Source organism: Schistocerca serialis, chromosome 3, assembly GCF_023864345.2.
Source record: "Schistocerca serialis cubense isolate TAMUIC-IGC-003099 chromosome 3, iqSchSeri2.2, whole genome shotgun sequence".
Lineage (NCBI taxonomy): Eukaryota > Metazoa > Arthropoda > Insecta > Orthoptera > Acrididae > Schistocerca > Schistocerca serialis.
Genome location: NC_064640.1, coordinates 992,300,428 through 992,315,564, shown reverse-complemented (window position 1 = coordinate 992,315,564; position 15,137 = coordinate 992,300,428). Strand labels below are relative to the sequence as shown.

Below are 15,137 nucleotides of genomic sequence, written 5' to 3'. Positions count from 1 at the left end.
GTTAAGGAAACAAGTACAGTGCTGACTAAGAGAAACACATCGCATTGTGAATAATTTTAAGACACTATTGTGTACATACTATCAAGTGGTTCACGGTGCTCTAATGAAATATCACGATAAAAACTCACAATAAGCCGACCGAAGCGCCCTCACACCCAGGTGTTATCCGTCAATAGATATTCTCGGTGTCGCGAAGCAGCTTAAATCACTTAATAAAGGCAAGTCTTCCAAGCCAGATTGTATACCAGTTAGGTTCCTTTCAGAGTAGTCTGACAAAATAGCTTTATACTTAGAAGCATTATGAATTACCTTGAAAAAATTGATCTGTTGGCACACAGTAAACACGGATTCAGAAAATATCGTTCTTGTGCAACACAATTAGCTATTTATTCTCGTGAAGTATTGAGTGCTATCGTCAGAGGATCTCAAATTGATTCCACATTTGTAGCATTGCAGAATGCTTTTGATACAGCTCCTCACAAGTGGTTTCTGCTCAGACTGCGTGCCTATGGGGTATCGTCTCAGTTGCGCGACTGGATTCGTGGTTTCCTGGCAGAAAGGACACATTTCGTAGTAACCCATGGAAAGTCATTGAGTAAATCAGAAGTGATATCTGACTTTCACCTAGGAAGTGTTGTTGGCCCTCAGTCGTTCTTAGTGTATATAAACGATTTATGAGACATTCTGAGCAGGCCGGCTTGAATGTTTGCACATGATGCTATTTAACGTCTAGTAAAGTCACCAGACGATCAGAACCAATTGCAGAATGATTTAGACAAGATAGCTGGCCGGCCGCGGTGGTCTCGCAGTTCTAGGTGCTCAGTCCGGAACCGCGCGACTGCTACGGTCGCAGGTTCGAATCCTGCCTCGGGAATGGATGTGTGTGATGTCCTTAGGTTAGTTAGGTTTAAGTAGTTCTAAGTTCTAGGGGACTGATGACCAAAGATGTTAAGTCCCATAGTGCTCAGAGCCATTTTGAACCCCTGTTGTTGCAATTCTGTTTTTGTTTTCTGCAAACGATCATTATGACCAATTGGTTGTTGTAGGCAGCCGCAAAACGCGCGGTAAGTTCTGTCCTGCCTTACTCCTTCCACAGCCCAAACGAATGCATATCACTCATTGCAAAGGAAGGGCGGTCGAAATTAAAGTACATACACGACTGGTAAAAGTGGACTGTATTTGTAGACTACATCGAGAAACACAGTTGCAGAAGGGTGCGCGCTACTCCGGCCAGTTCGGCCGTGCATTGTCTGGATGGCGCGCACAAAAAATCCTTACCTGCAGCGAGCGTCCAGTCGTTGCTGCGCCCTTGTGGCACGTTGCACCATACAGAAATTCCGCCCACCTAATTTATATAAATTACACTAAATACAAATAATCACATGCAGCACATATAACACAAACAGACAAGGAAATAAAATGATTGAAGAAATTGTCCACTGTAAATAAAAGAAACACTTCAGTTAGTAATTTGATAGTGATGTGCACTAGAGTCTATGTTTCCTGTGGAACAACACAGACCTTAGACAGTGATTGTTTATAAGTGCGCAGCCGGCAGGTGTGGCCCAGCGGTTCTAGGCGCTTCAGTCTGGAACCGCGTGACCGCTACGGTCGCAGGTTCGAATCCTGCCTGGGGCATGGATGTGTGTGATGTCCTTAGGTTAGTTAGGTTTAAGCAGTTCTAAGTTCTAGGGGACTGGTGACCTCAGATGTTAAGTCCCATAGTGCTCAGAGCCAATTGAACCATTTTAGCCATAAGTGCGCACTGAAAAAACTCGTACCATACCACCAGGACGAGGGTGTGTACCAACAATGACCCCAGACCGGCACACGAGTGGTGCAAATTGTCTTCCTTCAGTAGAACCAATGTACCTGGCTGCAGATTGTCCTTTGTTGATCACCAGTCAGTTCTCTGTTGCAGTTGTGACAGGTAATCCCTTGACCACCGTTTAAAGAAGTCCTGCTTGTACTGCTGGATGAGCTGCCATCTTGACAACCTGGATGATGGCTTTGAAAGCAAGCCTGGCTCTGGTATAGTTGTTGAGGGTTCACCAATAAGAAAATGGCATGGAGTAAGGTACGAGAATTCGTCTAGGTTGTCAGGGGGCTTGCTAACAGCAGCTGAGATCCTGTATGCAACAAACCAAGATGCTCGCTCGTGACTATTAGTTTAGTGACATGATGCTTCGGAGGAAGAGTCGTGGGATGCTTCTGACTGTAAGAAACTTTTGATCGTTCCAGTCTGCCGCCAACCCTTAACAAATGTTCCTCGTCCAGAAAGGGATGAAGTGAGTTCAGTTTGCCTTTCTTGGGGATTGGTCGGCCATGTTGTAATTCTTTAATTACCTTGTGATAATCTTGCTGTTGCAGCATGCGAGTGACTGCCTTTGATGCTGTGTGAAGTTCTCCTGCTGTTAGGTTTCCACTATGCCTCTGGGTGGGTTGCCAACTAAGGTTGTTTATACATCTCTCATTAAGTATGGAACATCAAGGTCTGAAGAAACTGACGAGTTATAGCTTCTCTGGAATATTACGTTCATAATAATCTTCTAAAATTTATCACTAAAATGAAAAGACTTCCGTTAATAAAAGTAATCTAAAATTGCTCTTAAAAGTATACAGTTCTATTAATGTAGAATGTTGAAACATTGGGACAAATATCCACAATTCAATAGACATCTGCACTCATTTCCGTGGTATTTCTATTAAAGTTTTTTGGTTTTGCAACTGCAAGAGATTGTTTCTTGTTACTTTATAAACCACATCAAATAACCAAGTCAAATAACATTTTATTGATGTGATCATTTTTATTTCAAATTGAATAGTATTCTGCAAGATTCAAGTGAAGTGCAAGTACAATAATCACTAAAACTTGCAGCAGCAAATTCTTCATGCAGATATCAATGAGTTTACTGTTACTTTAATGAAATCCTTCTTGTGTGCCAGGTCAAAATGTGGATAATGAGCATATACCTGTTTACAAACAGTCTTCATTGTAATTTCTTCGAGGTTAGCTCCTTCCAAAAATTCCTTGACATACGACTTTTTCTCCATCTGTAGGTGGTGCCTTGGTCTTTTTTGAGAGGGATTCGTCTTCAGATGAAGACCCGTCATCACTCTTACGAGAGGATTTCCGTTTTATAGCTGAAGATTTTTTCTCAGACATTTTGTTTGGAGTCTTTTTAGCATTAGCCTTCTTGGATGTCTTTTTTAGATTGGCTTCTGCGACCTTCCTTTGATTTTGACTTGGATTCTGAATCATCACTGCTAGCTTCTTCATCAGGTTCATCTTCCACATCTTCCTTGTCCCTTTCATTTTCTTTGTCTGTTGCTTTATTTTCTGATTTCGGAGGTCATTTTTTCTCAATCCATGTTGTCTTCGCCATATGATGAATCTTCCCTTAAGCTCTTTCTATGCGCTTTTGCCTTTTTGAACGAGGTGTTCTTTTCTCTGTTTCATTTTCCGATTCTGAATATCTTTTGTTGTTGGTCTTTTGGGCTGTAGAGCGCTTTGGTCTGCCGTCAGGAACAGGCCCTCCAGAGCTTACGGGCTCTGACATAAATGTTGAAATTCTCTCTACAAGTTCATCACATTTTCTCTTTTTCTCAAAGTCTAAAATACACCAAATTGTTTTCAAGACACTCACTTCCATCCTGCTCAGAATGTGTTTCTTCTTTTCGTACTGGTCTGACCTTTCGCCAAAGTCAAACCCACAGAATTCCCGTATGTTGTTTCTCACAAGAGTGACCTTCCCAGCTCTGTTGAACAGAACTCTGTGAAGCTGCCTTAGAGCATCAGCCTTGAATTTCTTGATAAATGCGCCAGTTCTTGGTATCTCACCCACGGGAGTTCCTTTGCCTTTTGGTATTTTAATTGCCTCCGTTTCTTTAAGCTCATTGAAGTCTTCTGTGAGTCTTTCCACCTTCTTTCTCTCTGATATTTCCAGGCTTTGATCCAGCAATGGAACTGTTTCATCCCCCGACTTGTTTTCTCCGTCAACATCCGCGTCATCCTCACCACCATCCTCTTCTTCACTCTCTTCTTTTCTTTGCACAGAAACAGATTTCATTTTTTCTCGCTGCCAGAATCTTTCTACCTGAATGTTAAGGTTGGTATTGCGTGCAAGACATGACAGTACTCTTCGAGCACTGGACTTAACTGAATGAGGAGGTATCTTTCCTGACACAATCCAACCAAATGATGTGTCCCGTAAGGTTGAGTGGTTATCTCTTTTCATTTGACCAGGCTGCAGTGCATCAAAAAAGGTCGATGCTCCAAGCAGAAGATCTCACCAGGTTTGTTAAATGATGGGTCTGCTAACCTTAGGTGCTTAGGAAGCTGCCAGGTGGAGGTTTCAAGGGATGTTGTTGGCAGTGGCCCTGTTATACGCGGCAGTAATGCACAGACAGCATGTGTGACGTAGTCAGCAATTCTTGAGGAAATGTACACACCGCAAACGCGCGACGATTCTGCCGTTTGAGCGTCGCTGATGCCACTTATTGGTATCGAATGCCGACTGAGCTGTAGTCCCATCCGATCTTCTAAGCTCCTAGACATAAAGTTCATTTGTGAGGCACTGTCAAGAAGTGCCCTGCATTTGTACAACTTCCCATTTTTGTGGTGGGTTCAAATGGCTCTGAGCACTATGGGACTTAACTTCTGAGGTCATCAGTCCCCTAGAACTTAGAACTAGTTAAACCTAACTAACCTAAGGACATCACACACATCCATGCCCGATGCAGGATTCGAACCTGCGATCGTAGCGGTCGGGTGGTTCCAGACTGCAGCGCCTAGAACCGCTCGGCCACTCCGGCCGGCCCCATTTTTGTCGGCGATGTGTACAAGTGCAGTAGATAATAATACTTCTGCGCGTTGGAGGTCTCCTATCACTGTGCAGTATGTTTGCTGTTGTTGTTCATCCGCTTCTCGGTTTCTACTGTCACTACTACGAGCTTGTTCCTTGTGCAATAATATGTTGTGGGGCTTGTTACAAATGCGGCAGTTACCGGCACGGCATTCCTTCTGCCTATGCTTCGCGCCCAGACAGTTGAAACAAAGTTTTTGTCTGTTCACGAAGTCTATTATGCTAGCAGTGTCGCTCTCTTTGAACTTAGGACACCTACTTACCTTATGTGCTGAGTTGCAGAATGCACAATCGGGAGCAGTCGCGAGAAATGTACGTCGAAAACTGTTCCCTCCTGCCTTAGCATGCTTCGCGGCCGGCTGCTGGGACTGGGGCAGCATTTTGTCTGGATGATTGAGCTCTAACGTCTGACAGCTGGTTTCTAGAAATACCACCAGATCTTTGACACGGAAACGTGGTATCAGCTGTTCTACATTCCCACTGTTTCGTCAAAGTTACACTAATATGATCCAACAAAATGTGCGATAGCAGTATTTCATGCAGTGGTATGCCGACCTTCATGAGCTCAATCGCGTTCAGATTTGTCATTAGCTGATTAATTAACATCCGTAAGTCCTTAGCAGATTCAATTTTGACGTTGGGCAGATTCAGAAGTTCCTTTACATGTAAATCAACAATTAACTTGGGATTGTTATACCTTTGAACGATCAAATCCCATGCAATCTTAAAGTTACTTTCTGTAATCGGTAAGTTTTCAACCAGCTTACGAGGTTCACCAGACACACATGACAATAAATAATAATATCGCTGGATATCAGTTAAGGCTTCATTGTTAATAACTAATGCCTTAAAGGTATCGAAGAAGTACACGAATTCTGCTATGTTGCCATTCAATTTTGGTAATGAAATTGCTGGTAGCTTTATTTCACGTGCACTGCACGAACTTGCAGACTTAGGTGGTAACACAACATTTGACTGGAGCAGTGCCGCTATCCTCGATTCTAGATCTAAGCACAAGTTTTCAAAAGACTCCCTGTCTACATCATGAGATTATTCTACATCGTTAATCTCTAAGTGAGTTTGGATGTCGTTGTATTCATTCTTGCTTGTATTTAGCAGTGACTGCCTTACTCTGATGTCGTTGAGATTGAATCCTTCTCGAAAGCTATTAATAAATGTGGAGAGTCTAGACACTCGTGATTGATAACTGCCCTTTTCTTAACGAAATGTCGTTTCTCCACAGGATCCATGTTTCAGGAGACTAGCAGAAAGGATAATAGATTAAGGAAATAGAACCAGGCTGCTCACAGAGCAGGACGACGATGCCTGTAGAGCGCTGACTGGGCTGCAGCTGCTGGCGGAGACGGCGACGGACGGCGCCCACTGATGCACTGCAGTCGTGTTGTCGGCTGTGTTACATCGTCTGCTGGCTTCAAGTGCACTTCACAGCATTATTCTCACGGCGTTCGTACCGTGGAGAGCTCTAGCACGGACGTCTATCACTGCTGATGCCTGAGAGACATGCGGAGCGTACGGTAATCTCGAAGAATCATACAAAAAGCCACGATAACCCGGATACTCGTAATTCGCGGTACGTGCAAATCAAAGCACATAACGTTTGTACTGGAAGATGTTCGACTAGTTATATCCGGCCCGGAGGACCAAAATGTAGGCAGCCACAAAACGCGCGGTAAGTTCTGTGCTGCCTCGCTCCTTCCACAGTCCAAACGAATGCATCTCACTCGTTGCAAAGGAAGAGCGGTTGACATTAAAGTACATAAACGACTGTATTTGTAGACTACACTGAGAAACACAGCTGCAGAAGCGTGCGCGCTGCTTGGCGGTCACGGCCCTCTTCCCTCGTCTGGACGGCGGGCAGCCGCTGCTGCCCCCTTAAGGCACGTTGCACCATACAGAACAGTTATTATCGTGCTTATTTCTATGTGAGGTATGAAGTTTACGAAAGACTGAGTTCTGTGGTATCCGGTAATACAAGATCCTGGCCTTGTGCATTAAAAGACCCGCGTGGCAGTTGAGTGAGTTGTACGATCACAACTGGGATTAGTTTGGTTGAGACAACAAGCAAATACAATCGCTATGCGACAGTGGTCTTGAACCCACTTAGAGGGGAATATCCGTCTGACCTCTATCTGGCGTGTAAACTACGATTTTGCAAGTTTTGTGTCATAATTTGTATCAAAGAATTTTGAGGCCAACGTGTCTCTAGAATATAGCTGCTTTTATCAGAGTTGCGTTGCATTATTTAGTAGCATCGAAATTCCTCTCCGAACCTTAGTTCTACGTATTTGCTAAGTCCAGAACCCAAAAGGTGCCGAATAACGTACGAACGGCTGAACTGTGGGTAAGTGCAGGTAAGGTTACAGGTCCAGAATGTGTGGAGGCTGACTATGCTGCCACTGCGCAAATAAGTCACAAAGAGCACCTGCCACGCACCCCTGTACATCTACTGCTTACCGTAACACACAGTCCAGCGTTAAGGTTTGTCATTCCGCAGCGGGGATGTTACAAAGTGGTACATCGGCCTAGGGAATGTTACACCTAGATATTACAAGTATGAACAACTTTAGTTGGAACATACAATTAGAAAACGTCGAGAAGAAGGTGAACCAGAGACTGCGTTTGATTGGCAGAACACTAAGACGATGCTAAAAATCCACTAAAGAGACTGCCTACAGAACACTTGCCCGTCCTATGTTAGAGAGTTTCTTTGTGGTATGAGATCCTTAGCAGATAGTATTGAAAGTGTAGATATCAGTGGTACACAGCTGCATGTGTCATTCTTAGCAGCGTTGAAGAAAGTGTGGAAAATACAGGTTTGTCATGGAGTTTACTAGTTTGTGTTTCTACAGACGGAGCGCCAGTCATGTTCGGAAATAAATCATGATTTGTAGCGCAAATGAATGGGAAAATGAAAAACGTTCCAGTGCCCAAAATGTGATGCCCTGAAGCTTAAAATAATTGCGACAGGGCATGGAGACACATTCTAAATTTCTCTACCAGTATCGATTTGCTCGTCTCCCACAGTGTTATCTATAACGATGGAGGGGGTAGAGGGTCGAGTACTCGTTGCTCACAGGCAATACGTTTTCTATGAAGATCTGTCGTAGTCAAATGAACGTTATTTATTCGTTTCATTACACAGTGAGGTGTCACAAGTACTGAGATACCTCCTAATATCTTGTCGGACCTCCTTTTTCTGGCCGTACAGTGAAAACTCGACGTGGTGTGGACTCAAGTAACTGGCAGGTGTACTGAGCTATGCTGCCTCCATAGCCATGTATAATTGCGAAAGAGTGCCAGTGCAGGATTCTGTGCACCAACTGACCTCTCGATTATGTCCCGCGAATGTTCGATAGGATTCATGTCGGGCGATCTGGATGGCGAAATAATTCGCTCGAACGGTCCAGAATGTTCTTCAAACCAATCACGAACAGCAGTGGCCGGGTGATATGGCACGTTGTCATCCATATAAATTGCATCAGTGTTTGGGAGCATGAATGGTTGCAAATGGTCTGCAAGTAGCCGAACATAACCAATTCCAGTCTATGATAGGTTCAGTTGGTCCAGAGCACTCCGTCTATTCCATGCAAACACAACCCATACAATTATGGAGCCACCACCAGCTTGAAGAGTGCCTTGTTGACAACCTGGGTCCACGGCTTCGTCGGGTCTGCGCCACACTCGAACCCTACCATCAGCTCCTACCAACTGCAATGGGACTCATCTGACCACGCCACGGTTTTCCAGTGCCTAGGGTCCTACCGACATGTTCACAAGCCCAGGAGAGACGCTGCAGACGTCGTGCTGTTAGCAGAGGTACTCGCGTCGTCCGCTGCCATGGCCCACTAACGTCAAATTTCGACGCGGTGTCCTAATGAATATGTCCGTCGTAGGTCCCACTTCACTGTTGTAGCGACCATACTGTGCGTGCGCATTTCCCTCATTCTCCACCTCGCTGCAACTGCAGGAGCATCAGCAGGTGCGAGTGCTCACACTTACGATCAATGAGTTTTTAAGCCCTTTGACTAGGGCATCGTACATTGCTGGCCATTAAAAAAACATCATGAAAGTCGGGAAATAACGAAATTTTTCTTACTGTGCATGTACAGATATCGAGAAAAATTAGCGATTAAATTAGCAGGTTATTTGGTAGTATACAGGGTATGCAGTTTAGTAGACGGAGCTGCTACCTCTTGTAGCAACAGTGGCTCTATCCCGACTGGTCATCGAAACAAACTGAGCTTGGATGCCAGATATGTATTTACATGCAGCTTTGACCCTATGTCAGAGTCAGTCAGTTGTAGAGGCTTACCAGTGATGCCGTGCAACGCTTGGCGAGATATCTATAGCACGTGAGAGTTTTGAAGAAAATTCTGGCCAGTGCAAAGTCGAACGCTCTCTTTATCTAGGTAGGTTAGTAAAATATGAGCAACATGCTGTCTAACGATTTGTTGTTGAAAGATAACACAACGGTGACCTCCCAGACAGCGAGCAACCACTAGCCTTAACACGTTAGAAATGATGCTGCCCATATTACCAGCTTTGAATACCAGAAGTGATTATGTTGGGTACCCAATACTATCACGCCAGGTACTAGATCTATATGACAATGACGACAGAAGGCTGGGGAAATTCGTTCTCCTCGTAGTGTCCCTCTTGATGCCACACTGAGGTGACGAAAGTCGTGGGGTGCCTCCTAATACTTCTTTTGCCCGGCGTAGGGCAGCAGCTCGACGTAGTATGGACTCAACAAGTCGTTAGAACTCCACTTCAGAAATATGGAGTCATACTGCCTCTACAGGCTTCAATAATGGCGAAAGTGTTGACGGAGCAGGATTTTGTGGACGAATTGACCTCTCGACTACACAGGGTGGAGAAAAATTGTGTCACGAAATTTTCATCCTGGATAGCTGATGCCAGTAGGAACCAAAATTACTAATGTTGTGTAGGTCGACAACGCACCATTTTTAAACTACGGAAACTTGGCACCACGAACTCCGATTGGCCGTGGGATTGCCCTGTTGCCGTCCGTCGGTTGGCGGCCAGCACTATGGGTGTCGCTTCACACATGCAAACCTCCCTCGCCCCGTCACTGCCCCAATGTGATACGCACACGTGTCGAATACGTCTTGCTGTTGTGTCGCGTCTGAGAGTCGCCAGTTCGAGCACCTGCTTTAAGTAAACATGTCCTAGCTACAAAAATGACCCTTTTCAGGTCCCACACAATTTGTAAAAGACTTTGTGTACGCGAACTAACAGCTGTTGGCAGGTTTGTTCCCAGTACGTCTTATCATGATGGACGTGTGAGGAACTCGGCGGATTTGCCCGCAGGCCACCAGAGTGGAAGACTGTCGCGCTACCACCAAGCGTGCAGGCCGCCTCGGATACATGGCGATCTCCGGCAGGCAAAGCATTCGTGATCATGCGTTGTCCAGAGTATCCGGCAACAGAGCAATCGCACGGTCAATCGCAGCGCGTGGTGCCAACTTTCTGTAGTTTGAAAATGGTGCGATGTTGAGCTACACGACATTAGTAATTTTGGTTCCTACTGGCACCAGCTATCCTGGGTTAAAATTTCGTGACACAATTTTTCTCCACCCTGTATGTAACAATTGTTCAGTGGGGTTCATGTTGGGCGATCTGGGTGGCCAAACCATTTGCTGGAAATGTCCAGAAAGTTATTCAAATTTTCGCCCGGTGACATGGCGCATTGTCGCGCATAAAAATTCCATCGTTGTTCGGGAACATGAAGTTCAAGAATGGCTGCAAATGGTCTTCAAGTAACCGAACATCCAGAGGACCAATACATTCCACGTAAACACAGCATACATCATTATGGAGCCACCATGAGACTGCAAAGTGCCTCGTTGACAACCTAGGTCCATAGCTTCGTGGGGTCTGCGCCACACTCGAATCCTATCATCAGCTGTTATAAACTGAAACTGGGACTCATCTGATCAATCCACGATTTTCCAGTCGTCTTGGGTCCACCTGTAATGGTCACGAGCACAGGGGAGGCGCTGCAGACAATGTGTGCTGTTAGCAAAGGCACTCGCCTCGGTCGCCTGCTGCCACATCCCATTAACGCCAAATTTCGCCTCAGTATCTTAAAGGATACGTTCGTTGAGCGTCCTGCGTTGGTTTCTACGGTTATTTCACGTAGTATTTCTTGTCTCTTAGCACTGACAGCTCTGCGCAAACGCTATATTCTCTGTGGTGAGAGATAATGCCTGAAATCTGGTATACTCGGTACAGTCTTGGCACTGTGGATCTCGCAATACTGAATTCCCTAAAGATTTCCGAACTGGAATGTCCCATGCCTCTAGCTTCAACTACGATACCGCATTCGTTGTCCCTTAATTCCTATCGTGCGGCCATAATCACATCGGAAACATTTTCAGATGAATCACATGAGTACAAATGACAGCTCCATCAATGCACTGTCCTTTATTACCTTGTGTATGCTATACTACCGCTATCTGTTTATGTGCATATCGCTATCCCATGACTTTTGTCACCTCAGTGTAGTACGCATCACGTCAGTTAGATGTCTGTTGCAGGCTACCAGTAGTCGGGTGACGGGGGTGCTGCTGCAATTTTGATATGCAAATTAATGAAACTGAATAATTAATTACCCCCCACTCCACCCACCCCAACCCTCACCCACAAATACCCCTACCCCAGATGATGTCATGTGTTTTCCTCAGATGCATGTGGTCACCACACCCATACCTCTCCTCGCCCCGACACCTCCTCCACCTATCCTATTGGCATTAATTTCGAATTCTGGTGAGAGTTTTGAATTTTGGCAGAAATTTCGAATTTTTCTGGGAATTTCGAATTTTGGTGGAATTTTCTTTGTCCCAGGGCTGTGCTGACGAACGCACCCCAGCCCCATCCGGAAATTTGTGGGAAATTAAAAAAGGTGGTACCCTTTCTGGGACTCATACCCTGGTCCTTCAGGGTGGAAAGCCCAAGTGAAGCCCCCAACATGTGTAAACTGCCCAGATACAGGATAGGAATGTTAGCTTAGTGTATTTCATTTATTTTGTTTGAGAAACTGAAGTCAAGATCAATCTTAAGTATGTAATTAATCATAAAGATCAGTCCTAATTACACAACTATACGCATAGGGCTATGCAAGGACTAAAATCGCAATACAGTTCAAAAATTGACGATGTCATACAACTGGTGTTACCCTGCTGGGAAACAAATTCACAGCGCCACTCGAGACTAGTAGCAGACGCACTCAAACTCTACCGTTCGCCTACAAGCTGGTGAGAAAAAGGCTACAGTGTGAGGTACATTCTTTATCTTTTTTTTTGGAGGGAAATATAATCAACTAATAAGATGCTGGTGTTGAACACAGAGGAATTTAATAAGTGTATTACCTGCAAACAAACAGCGAGAACTGTATCTATCACTGTTTGACATCAGAATTTGCTACAGATACCTGCATTACTGCTCTAATTGCACATCGAAATTGTAAAAAATACACCAGCACTCATAATGACTGGGTCGCAGTGCAGCGCATGTGTTCGGGAAAATCGTTAGCCCAAGAGATTGCAGAGGGGGCGGTAATTGGACGTGTGTTCTCCTATATGTATGATCACAAACTGCTGAAAATTTCAGGCCGTCTTACCTCCTCCAACCTCCCTCCCTCCCTCCCTCTCAAACGCAAAAGCACATAAGGCCAACGAAACAATAGGAGATAAATGAAGCCTGCACTGACCCACATGGCGCTCCCTGTTTGGAGCGCAGCTGCCTAAAGTTCACACACACACACACACACACACACACACACACTGGACCGTCATTCACATTGCTCCCACGCAAGTGCCTGCCATTCGGTGATGGACAACACTTTTATTTAACATCAATGCACCCCCTGTAAGAGAGCATCTATTAAAAAGGAAAAATGTATGCTACGATAATAAACACCCTCTTTCACGAAAATAGGAGCAGTCCATTTTATTTTAGTTCTGTGAGCGAAATCGGTTAGTTTTTATGTTCGACTGTAGGCTACAATTCACATCTCATTAATTTGTGACATCCAATGAAGTGCACCACCACCAATTACATATAACCAAACTTCAAAGATAAAGCTATACACCCCATATACATGTCCAACCTGCATGAAATTGGGAAATAAGCTTCAATTATTTTGCTGCAAGAACTACCGATCACCACAGAATGTCCTCATTATTTCGATACCGTCACCAGAGTCAAGAAAAGTGCATGAATCAAAACTCCAGAAAAAGGAAAGCATCTAAATTAAGCAATTTCTTTCAGCTCGGTGGATAAATTACATGACCTGGGAGTGTCTCCTGCATTCAAATCAGTGTCTGTAAATAAACTGTTACGCATATGTGTATTACAAACATTTCAGGCTCATGAAATAACGTTAAATAATACAATCTTTCTCGTCATTTGCTCACATGTGGAAAAAAACACTATAATTTCATGTTCGACAACAACAAGATATAATTCAAGACAGCGTTGCTGTTTTGAACACTGTGTCAAGCCTCGTTTTTCTGACGTGAAGCTGTATCACACTAGCATTTACGAAACAAATCATGAGCGCCTGTCTTGTAATAGAACCTCCTTAAGATTTAACCCCATCTCTCTCGCTTCCATTACATCAAAACCAATTACCACCTGCACGCTTACATTCGACATTTTTGCTCCTTAACTCCCCTCTACCGACATGTGTCTAAAGTTTCTACCATACAGCAGATTTTTGCATTATATATTTGTAAGCAATTTGATCATCACGGCCTGTTTCATGCAATCTACTCAAATATCAGGAAAAACACTATCATTTCTAGGTTCCAAAATGAGCTAGGATTCAAGTGGTGTCTAGTTTATAATTAGAGGTTATGAAGTATGAAATAACACAGGACTGGTGGTAACGCCTATTTTTAAACATGTAGTCGCAGCGATAATAATAAAAACAGTCGTGACTCCACAAGAATAGTTACAGCCAATTTCTATTAGTGTTATAAGCAAAATTGGAGTAGTTTTCAGAGAACTATCTGCATCCAAAATGTAACCAGTAATACCATTCCTTGTAATAGGACCTCCTATAAGATTTTACCACATCTCTCTCTTCAGAGCCGGCCGTGGTGGCCGTGCGGTTCTAGGCACTTCAGTCCGGAAGGTCGCAGGTTCGAATCCTGCCTCGGGCATGGATGTGTGTGATGTCCTTAGGTTAGTTAGGTTTAAGTAGTTCTAAGTTGTAGGGGACTGATGACGTCAGATGTTGAGTCCCATAGTGCTCAGAGCCTCTCTTCAGATATATCGATAAAACAAATGCTGTCTTTGTGTGGACACTGTGCATAGTACATATACATGTATTGCTCCATTGAAGTATGTGGCCAGTGCTCGAAGCCACTTGCAAAGATCTACATAATGTTTTGTCCACTCTACTGAAGGAAGACTGTATCCAACAGACTACCAACCACAAGAGAAACTTCCTGAACTAGTCCTTCACTAGCAGTTTAATACATCATTCTTTTTGCTGTAACACATCCAAGCAGTGTACGACTACAGCTTTATACGCTTTGTTTCTCTACCATGACTCTGAGGTCTGTACCAGCTGTTAAACCGACATTAACACGATTCGATTCTTTGGCTCTCACAGAATCGTGAACATTGCATGTTGTAAACTATGCGGCTCCGACAACACGGTGGTTGGTAGAAATAAAACACAGAGGCGATGTTTCTCATTGAGAAAAATGTGGAAGACCCACAACATATGGAAACTGGAAAAGTTTGCGGTATTGTAGAGCATTTCCAACAGCTATCCGAAGGTGATGACCTATACAGTTAATCTCATCTTCCACAGTGACGGGGTAACAGATATCTTGGTGTTCCATTTCAAAGAGGATAGTTTCCTAATTTTCCAAAAGTATACATGATTACTGTTACGGTGCTAACCATCATTGGAAGGTGTCATTCACAACACTTGGGGGGCGGGGGTGGTAGAAATAAAGGAGGTACTGCTACCTTATTGGTGGAAAAAAGTACAAGAAGTTGAAACAATTAGAGGACATCACAGCATATGGATATAGGACGAGTCTGCAGCATTGAGGAATGCTTTCAAACAACTGTCTGAACCATCTCAACCAATGGTGTCAGTCAGTGATTATGCAGTAATCAAAAGCGTACCAGTGGCTGGACTGGATGGGAAACACATTGTTGATATGTGGTTAATTTATGGTAATACACAATGCGGTTGACGGCATGAAC

General features: G+C 44.1%; 1 pseudogene; it reads right to left on the bottom strand.

The window, feature by feature from the left end:
* Positions 1-2,889: 2,889 nt before the first annotated feature.
* On the bottom strand, positions 2,890-4,070 carry LOC126471356 (protein DEK-like; annotated as a pseudogene).
* Between the last annotated feature and the right edge of the window lie 11,067 nt (positions 4,071-15,137).